Genomic DNA, 10692 nt, shown 5'->3' with positions numbered 1-10692 from the left:
GGCTATTACATCATCTTAGAAGCTTCATCTGTGTTCTACTATGGTGCTTTTAGTGTCTCCGCATACCGCAGCACGCGACAAAGCTTTCCAGACGATAAGTACAACCGTTTCAGAGAGAAGAGCAGCCAATGTGACGATCTGGCATTAAGTCGATTCGATAACAAATGACGAAAACGGACGGATTTCTCAGGTTTTTACTACATATGAACACTTTTCACATTGTTCCGTGCAACTCGGCTGCTAGTCTTCCTTTTGATGCAGAATCTTAAGGTCCTAGCTCATGTCCAAGGCACCAAAGCCAGCTAAAAAAATATATAATCGATACCTAAAACTTGAATTGTACTACTTCTTACTGGCTATTACATCAACTTAGAAGCTTCATCTGTGTTCTACTATGGTGCTTTTAGTGTCTCCGCATACCGCAGCACGCGACATAGCTTTGAAGACGATAAGTACAACCGTTTCAGAGAGAAGAGCGGCCAATGTGACGATCTGGCTTTAAGTCGATTCGATAACAAATGACGAAAACGGACGGATTTCTCAGGTTTTTACTACATATGAATACTTTTCACATTCTCCCGTTCAACCCTGCTGCTAGTCCTCCTTTAATGCAGAATCTTAAGGTCCTAGCTCATGTCCAAGGCACCAAAGCAAGCTAAAAAGTCAATAATCGATACCTAAAACTTGAATTGTACTACATCTTACTGGCTATTACATCAACTTAGAAGCTTCCTCTGTGTTCTACCATGGTGCTTTTAGTGTCTCCGCACACCGCAGTACGCGACATAGCTTTGCAGACGATAAGTACAACCGTTTCAGAGAGAAGAGCAGCCAATGTGACGATCTGGCTTTAAGTCGATTCGATAACAAATGACGAAAACGGACGGATTTCTTAGGTTTTTACTACATATGAACACTTTTCACATTCTTCCCTGCAACTCGGCTGCTAGTCCTCCTTTCATGCAGATTCTTAAGGTCCTAGCTCATGTCCAAGGCATCAAAGCCAGCTAAAAAGTCAATAATCGATACCTAAAACTTGAATTGTACTACTTCTTACTGGCTATTACATCAACTTAGAAGCTTCATCTGTGTTCTACTGTGGTGGTTTCAGTGTCTCCGCCTACCGCAGCATACGACATAGTTTTGCAGACGATAAGTACAACCGTTTCAGAGAGAAGAGCGGCCAATGTGATGATCTGGCTTTAAGTCGATTCGATAACAAATGACGAAAACGGACGGATTTCTCAGGTTTTTACTACATATGAACACTTTTCACATTCTCCCGTGCAACTCGGCTGCTAGTCCTCCTTTCATGCAGAATCTTAAGGTCCTAGCTCATGTCCAAGGCACCAAAGCCAGCTAAAAAGTCAATAATCGATACCTAAAACTTGAATTATACTACTTCTTACTGGCTATTACATCAACTTAGAAGCTTCATCTGTGTTCTACTATGGTGCTTTTAGTGTCTCTGCATACCGCATCTTGCGACATAGCTTTGCAGGCGATAAGGGCAACCGTTTCAGAGAGAAGAGCGGCCAATGTGACGATCTGGATTTAAGTCGATTCGATAACAAATGACGAAAACGGACAGATTTCTCAGGTTTTTACTACATATGAACACTATTCACATTCTCCCATCCAACGCGGCTGCTAGTCCTCCTTTCACGCAGAATCTTAAGGTCCTACCTCATGTCCAAGGCACCAAAGCCAGCTAAAAAGTCAATAATCGATACCTAAAACTTGAATTGTACTAATTCTTACTGGCTATTACATCATCATAGAAGCTTCATATGTGTTCTACTATGGTGCTTTTAGTGTCTCCGCATACCGCAGCACGCGACATAGCTTTGCAGACGATAAGTACAGCCGTTTCAGAGAGAAGGGCGGCCAAGTGACGATCTGGCTTTATGGCGATTCGATAACAAATGAGGAAAACGGACGGATTTCTCAGGTTTTTACTACATATGAACACTTTTCACATTCTCCCGTGCAACTCGGCTGCTAGTCCTCCTTTCATGCAGAATCTTAAGGTCCTAGCTCATGTCCAAGTCACCAAAGCCAGCTAAAAAGTCAATAATCAGTACCTAAAACTTGAATTGTACTACTTCTTACTGGCTATTACATCAACTTAGAAGCTTCATCTGTGTTCTACTATGGTGCTTTTAGTGTCTCCGCATACCGCAGCACGCGACAAAGCTTTCCAGACGATAAGTACAACCGTTTCAGAGAGAAGAGCAGCCAATGCGACGATCTGGCTTTAAGTCGATTCGATAACAAATGACGAAAACGGACGGATTTCTCAGGTTTTTACTACATATGAACACTTTTCACATTCTCCTATCCAACGCGGCTGCTAGTCCTCCTTTCATGCAGAATCTTAAGGTCCTAGCTCATGTCCAAGGCACGAAAGCCAGCTAAAAAGTCAATAATCGATACTTAAAACTTGAATTGTACTACTTCTTACTGGCTATTACATCATCATAGAAGCTTCATCTGTGTTCTACTATGGTGCTTTTAGTGTCTCCGCATACCGCAGCACGTGACATAGCTTTGCAGACGATAAGTGCAACCGTTTCAGAGAGAAGAGCGGCCAATGTGACGATCTGGCTTTAAGTCGATTCGATAACAAATGACGAAAACGGACGGATTTCTCAGGTTTTTACTACATGTGAACACCTTTCACATTCTCCCGTGCAACTCGGCTGCTAGTCCTCCTTTCATGCACAATCTTAAGGTATTAGCTCATGCCCAAGGCACCAAAGCCAGCTAAAAAGTCAATAATCCATACCTAAAACTAGAATTGTACTACTTCTTACTGGCTATTACTTCAACTTAGAAGCTTCATCTGTGTTCTACTATGGTGATTTTAGTGTCTCCGCATACCGCAGCACGCGACATAGCTTTGCAGACGATAAGTACAACCGTTTCAGAGAAAAGAGGGGCCAATGTGACGATCTGGCTTTAAGTCGATTCGATAACAAATGACGAAAACGGACGGATTTCTCAGGTTTTTACTACATATGAACACTTTTCACATTCTCCCCTGCAACTCGGTTGCTAGTCCTCCTTTCATGCAGAATCTTAAGGTCCTAGCTCATGTCCAAGGCACCAAAGCCAGCTAAAAAGTCAATAATCGATACCTAAAACTTGAATTGTACTACTTCTTACTGGCTATTACATCATCTTAGAAGCTTCATCTGTATTCTACTATGGTGCTTTTAGTGTCTCCGCATACCGCAGCACGCGACAAAGCTTTCCAGACGATAAGTACAACCGTTTCAGAGAGAAGAGCAGCCAATGTGACGATCTGGCATTAAGTCGATTCGATAACAAATGACGAAAACGGACGGATTTCTCAGGTTTTTACTACATATGAACACTTTTCACATTGTTCCGTGCAACTCGGCTGCTAGTCTTCCTTTTGATGCAGAATCTTAAGGTCCTAGCTCATGTCCAAGGCACCAAAGCCAGCTAAAAAAATATATAATCGATACCTAAAACTTGAATTGTACTACTTCTTACTGGCTATTACATCAACTTAGAAGCTTCATCTGTGTTCTACTATGGTGCTTTTAGTGTCTCCGCATACCGCAGCACGCGACATAGCTTTGAAGACGATAAGTACAACCGTTTCAGAGAGAAGAGCGGCCAATGTGACGATCTGGCTTTAAGTCGATTCGATAACAAATGACGAAAACGGACGGATTTCTCAGGTTTTTACTACATATGAATACTTTTCACATTCTCCCGTTCAACCCTGCTGCTAGTCCTCCTTTAATGCAGAATCTTAAGGTCCTAGCTCATGTCCAAGGCACCAAAGCAAGCTAAAAAGTCAATAATCGATACCTAAAACTTGAATTGTACTACATCTTACTGGCTATTACATCAACTTAGAAGCTTCCTCTGTGTTCTACCATGGTGCTTTTAGTGTCTCCGCACACCGCAGTACGCGACATAGCTTTGCAGACGATAAGTACAACCGTTTCAGAGAGAAGAGCAGCCAATGTGACGATCTGGCTTTAAGTCGATTCGATAACAAATGACGAAAACGGACGGATTTCTTAGGTTTTTACTACATATGAACACTTTTCACATTCTTCCCTGCAACTCGGCTGCTAGTCCTCCTTTCATGCAGATTCTTAAGGTCCTAGCTCATGTCCAAGGCATCAAAGCCAGCTAAAAAGTCAATAATCGATACCTAAAACTTGAATTGTACTACTTCTTACTGGCTATTACATCAACTTAGAAGCTTCATCTGTGTTCTACTGTGGTGGTTTCAGTGTCTCCGCCTACCGCAGCATACGACATAGTTTTGCAGACGATAAGTACAACCGTTTCAGAGAGAAGAGCGGCCAATGTGATGATCTGGCTTTAAGTCGATTCGATAACAAATGACGAAAACGGACGGATTTCTCAGGTTTTTACTACATATGAACACTTTTCACATTCTCCCGTGCAACTCGGCTGCTAGTCCTCCTTTCATGCAGAATCTTAAGGTCCTAGCTCATGTCCAAGGCACCAAAGCCAGCTAAAAAGTCAATAATCGATACCTAAAACTTGAATTATACTACTTCTTACTGGCTATTACATCAACTTAGAAGCTTCATCTGTGTTCTACTATGGTGCTTTTAGTGTCTCTGCATACCGCATCATGCGACATAGCTTTGCAGGCGATAAGGGCAACCGTTTCAGAGAGAAGAGCGGCCAATGTGACGATCTGGATTTAAGTCGATTCGATAACAAATGACGAAAACGGACAGATTTCTCAGGTTTTTACTACATATGAACACTATTCACATTCTCCCATCCAACGCGGCTGCTAGTCCTCCTTTCACGCAGAATCTTAAGGTCCTACCTCATGTCCAAGGCACCAAAGCCAGCTAAAAAGTCAATAATCGATACCTAAAACTTGAAATGTACTAATTCTTACTGGCTATTACATCATCATAGAAGCTTCATATGTGTTCTACTATGGTGCTTTTAGTGTCTCCGCATACCGCAGCACGCGACATAGCTTTGCAGACGATAAGTACAGCCGTTTCAGAGAGAAGGGCGGCCAAGTGACGATCTGGCTTTATGGCGATTCGATAACAAATGAGGAAAACGGACGGATTTCTCAGGTTTTTACTACATATGAACACTTTTCACATTCTCCCGTGCAACTCGGCTGCTAGTCCTCCTTTCATGCAGAATCTTAAGGTCCTAGCTCATGTCCAAGGCACCAAAGCCAGCTAAAAAGACAATAATCAGTACCTAAAACTTGAATTGTACTACTTCTTACTGGCTATTACATCAACTTAGAAGCTTCATCTGTGTTCTACTATGGTGCTTTTAGTGTCTCCGCATACCGCAGCACGCGACAAAGCTTTCCAGACGATAAGTACAACCGTTTCAGAGAGAAGAGCAGCCAATGCGACGATCTGGCTTTAAGTCGATTCGATAACAAATGACGAAAACGGACGGATTTCTCAGGTTTTTACTACATATGAACACTTTTCACATTCTCCTATCCAACGCATCTGCTAGTCCTCCTTTCATGCAGAATCTTAAGGTCCTAGCTCATGTCCAAGGCACGAAAGCCAGCTAAAAAGTCAATAATCGATACTTAAAACTTGAATTGTACTACTTCTTACTGGCTATTACATCATCTTAGAAGCTACATCTGTGTTCTACTATGGTGCTTTTAGTGTCTCCGCATACCGCAGCACGTGACATAGCTTTGCAGACGATAAGTGCAACCGTTTCAGAGAGAAGAGCGGCCAATGTGACGATCTGGCTTTAAGTCGATTCGATAACAAATGACGAAAACGGACGGATTTCTCAGGTTTTTACTACATGTGAACACCTTTCACATTCTCCCGTGCAACTCGGCTGCTAGTCCTCCTTTCATGCACAATCTTAAGGTCCTAGCTCATGCCCAAGGCACCAAAGCCAGCTAAAAAGTCAATAATCCATACCTAAAACTAGAATTGTACTACTTCTTACTGGCTATTACTTCAACTTAGAAGCTTCATCTGTGTTCTACTATGGTGATTTTAGTGTCTCCGCATACCGCAGCACGCGACATAGCTTTGCAGACGATAAGTACAACCGTTTCAGAGAAAAGAGGGGCCAATGTGACGATCTGGCTTTAAGTCGATTCGATAACAAATGACGAAACCGGACGGATTTCTCAGGTTTTTACTACATATGAACACTTTTCACATTCTCCCCTGCAACTCGGTTGCTAGTCCTCCTTTCATGCAGAATCTTAAGGTCCTAGCTCATGTCCAAGGCACCAAAGCCAGCTAAAAAGTCAATAATCGATACCTAAAACTTGAATTGTACTACTTCTTACTGGCTATTACATCATCTTAGAAGCTTCATCTGTATTCTACTATGGTGCTTTTAGTGTCTCCGCTTACCGCAGCACGCGACAAAGCTTTCCAGACGATAAGTACAACCGTTTCAGAGAGAAGAGCAGCCAATGTGACGATCTGGCATTAAGTCGATTCGATAACAAATGACGAAAACGGACGGATTTCTCAGGTTTTTACTACATATGAACACTTTTCACATTGTTCCGTGCAACTCGGCTGCTAGTCTTCCTTTTGATGCAGAATCTTAAGGTCCTAGCTCATGTCCAAGGCACCAAAGCCAGCTAAAAAATCAATAATCGATACCTAAAACTTGAATTGTACTACTTCTTACTTTCTATTACATCAACTTAGAAGCTTCATCTGTGTTCTACTATGGTGCTTTTAGTGTCTCCGCATACCGCAGCACGCGACATAGCTTTGAAGACGATAAGTACAACCGTTTCAGAGAGAAGAGCGGCCAATGTGACGATCTGGCTTTAAGTCGATTCGATAACAAATGACGAAAACGGACGGATTTCTCAGGTTTTTACTACATATGAATACTTTTCACATTCTCCCGTTCAACCCTGCTGCTAGTCCTCCTTTAATGGAGAATCTTAAGGTCCTAGCTCATGTCCAAGGCACCAAAGCAAGCTAAAAAGTCAATAATCAATACCTAAAACTTGAATTGTACTACATCTTACTGGCTATTACATCAACTTAGAAGCTTCCTCTGTGTTCTACCATGGTGCTTTTAGTGTCTCCGCACACCGCAGTACGCGACATAGCTTTGCAGACGATAAGTACAACCGTTTCAGAGAGAAGAGCAGCCAATGTGACGATCTGGCTTTAAGTCGATTCGATAACAAATCACGAAAACGGACGGATTTCTCAGGTTTTTACTACATATGAACACTTTTCACATTCTCCTATCCAACGTGGGTGCTAGTCCTCGTTTCATGCAGAATCTTAAGGTCCTAGCTCATGTCCAAGGCACCAAAGCCAGCTAAAAAGTCAATAATCGATACCTAAAACTTGAATTGTACTACTTCTTACTGGCTATTACATCATCATAGAAGCTTCATCTGTGTTCTACTATGGTGCTTTTAGTGTCTCCGCATACCGCAGCACGCGACATAGCTTTGCATACGATAAGTACAACCGTTTCAGAGAGAAGAGCGGCCAATGTGACGATCTGGCTTTAAGTCGATTCGATAACAAATGACGAAAACGGACGGATTTCTCAGGATTTTACTACATATGAACACATTTCACATTCTCGCGTACAACGCGGCCGCTAGTCCTCCTTTCATGCAGAATCTTAAGGTCCTAGCTCATCTCCAAGTCACCAAAGCCAGCTAAAAAGTCAATAATCGATACCTAAAACTTGAATTGTACTACTTCTTACTGGCTATTACATCAACTTAGAAGCTTCATCTGTGTTCTACTATGGTGCTTTTAGAGTCTCCGCATACCGCAGCACGCGACATAGCTTTGCAGACGATAAGTACAACCGTTTCAGAGAGAAGAGCGGCCAATGTGACGATCTGGCTTTAAGTCGATTCGATAACAAATGACGAAAACGGACGGATTTCTTAGGTTTTTACTACATATGAACACTTTTCACATTCTTCCCTGCAACTCGGCTGCTAGTCCTCCTTTCATGCAGATTCTTAAGGTCCTAGCTCATGTCCAAGGCATCAAAGCCAGCTAAAAAGTCAATAATCGATACCTAAAACTTGAATTGTACTACTTCTTACTGGCTATTACATCAACTTAGAAGCTTCATCTGTGTTCTACTGTGGTGGTTTCAGTGTCTCCGCCTACCGCAGCATACGACATAGCTTTGCAGACGATAAGTACAACCGTTTCAGAGAGAAGAGCGGCCAATGTGATGATCTGGCTTTAAGTCGATTCGATAACAAATGACGAAAACGGACGGATTTCTCAGGTTTTTACTACATATGAACACTTTTCACATTCTCCCGTGCAACTCGGCTGCTAGTCCTCCTTTCATGCAGAATCTTAAGGTCCTAGCTCATGTCCAAGGCACCAAAGCCAGCTAAAAAGTCAATTATCGATACCTAAAACTTGAATTATACTACTTCTTACTGGCTATTACATCAACTTAGAAGCTTCATGTGTATTCTACTATGGTGATTTTATTGTCTCCGCATACCGCAGCACGCGACATAGCTTTGCAGACGATAAGTACAACCGTTTCAGAGAAAAGAGGGGCCAATGTGACGATCTGGCTTTAAGTCGATTCGATAACAAATGACGAAAACGGACGTATTTCACAGGATTATACTACATATGAACACATTTCACATTCTCCCGTACAACGCGGCTGCTAGTCCTCCTTTCATGCAGAATCTTAAGGTCCTAGCCCATGTCCAAGTCACCAAAGCCAGCTAAAAAGTCAATAATCGATACCTAAAACTTGAATTGTACTACTTCTTACTGGCTATTACATCAACTTAGAAGCTTCATCTGTGTTCTACTATGGTGCTTTTAGTGTCTCCGCATACCGCATCACGCGACATAGCTTTGCAGGCGATAAGCACAACCGTTTCAGAGAGAAGAGCGGCCAATGTGACGATCGGGCTTTAAGTCGATTCGATAACAAATGACGAAAACGGACGGATTTCTCAGGTTTTTACTACATATGAACACACTTCACTTTCTCCCGTGCAACGCGGCTGCTAGTCCTCCTTTCATGCAGAATCTTAAGGTCCTAGCTCATGTCCAAGGCTCCAAAGCCAGCTAAAAAGTAAATAATCAGTACCTAAAACTTGAATTGTACTACTTCTTACTGGCTATTACATCAACTTAGAAGCTTCATCTGTGTTCTACTATGGTGCTTTTAGAGTCTCCGCATACCGCATCATGCGACATAGCTTTGCAGACGATAAGTACAACCGTTTCAGAGAGAAGAGCGGCCAATGTGACGATCTGGCTTTAAGTCGATTCGATAACAAATGACGAAAACGGACGGATTTCTCAGGTTTTTACTACATATGAACACTTTTCACATTCTCCCGTGCAACTCGTCTGCTAGTCCTCCTTTCATGCAGAATCTTAAGGTCCTAGCTCATGTCCAAGGCACCAAAGCCAGCTAAAAAGTCAATAATCGATACCTAAAACTGGAATTATACTATTTCTTACTGGCTATTACATCAACTTAGAAGCTTCATCTGTGTTCTACTATGGTGCTTTTAGTGTCTCCGCATACCGCATCACGCGACATAGCTTTGCAGGCGATAAGTACAACCGTTTCAGAGAGAAGAGCGGCCAATGTGACGATCTGGCTTTAAGTCGATTCGATAACAAATGACGAAAACGGACGGATTTCTCAGGTTTTTACTACATATGAACACTATTCACATTCTCCCATCCAACGCGGCTGCTAGTCCTCCTTTCATGCAGAATCTTACGGTCCTAGCTCATGTCCAAGGCACCAAAGCCAGCTAAAAAGTCAATAATCAATACCTAAAACTTGAATTGTACTACTTCTTACTGGCTATTACATCATCATAGAACCTTCATCTGTGTTCTACTATGGTGCTTTTAGTGTCTCCGCATACCGCAGCACGCGACATAGCTTTGCAGACGATAAGTACAACCGTTTCAGAGAGAAGACCGGCCAATGTGACGATCTGGCTTTAAGTCGATTCGATAACAAATGACGAAAACGGACGGATATCTCAGGTTTTTACTACATATGAACACTTTTCACATTCTCCTATCCAACGCGGCTGCTAGTCCTCCTTTCATGCAGAATCTTAAGGTCCTAGCTCATGTCCAAGGCACCAAAGCCAGCTAAAAAGTCAATAATCGATACCTAAAACTTGAATTGTACTACTTCTTACTGGCTATTACATCATCTTAGAAGGTTCATCTGTGTTCTACTATGGTGCTTTTAGTGTCTCCGCATACCGCAGCACGCGACAAAGCTTTCCAGACGATAAGTACAACCGTTTCAGAGAGAAGAGCAGCCAATGCGACGATCAGGCTTTAAGTCGATTCGATAACAAATGACGAAAACGGACGGATTTCTCAGGTTTTTACTACATATGAACACTTTTCACATTCTCCTATCCAACGCGGCTGCTAGTCCTCCTTTCATGCAGAATCTTAAGGTCCTAGCTCATGTCCAAGGCACCAAAGCCAGCTAAAAAGTCAATAATCGATACCTAAAACTTGAATTGTACTACTTCTTACTGGCTATTACATCATCATAGAAGCTTCATCTGTGTTCTACTATGGTGCTTTTAGTGTCTCCGCATACCGCAGCACGCGACATAGCTTTGCAGACGATAAGTACAACCGTTTCAGAGAGAAGAGCGGCCAA

The sequence above is a fragment of the Schistocerca gregaria genome, unplaced genomic scaffold, assembly GCF_023897955.1.
Source record: "Schistocerca gregaria isolate iqSchGreg1 unplaced genomic scaffold, iqSchGreg1.2 ptg000448l, whole genome shotgun sequence".
In the NCBI taxonomy this organism is placed as follows: domain Eukaryota; kingdom Metazoa; phylum Arthropoda; class Insecta; order Orthoptera; family Acrididae; genus Schistocerca; species Schistocerca gregaria.
This window is presented reverse-complemented; position numbering follows the sequence as displayed.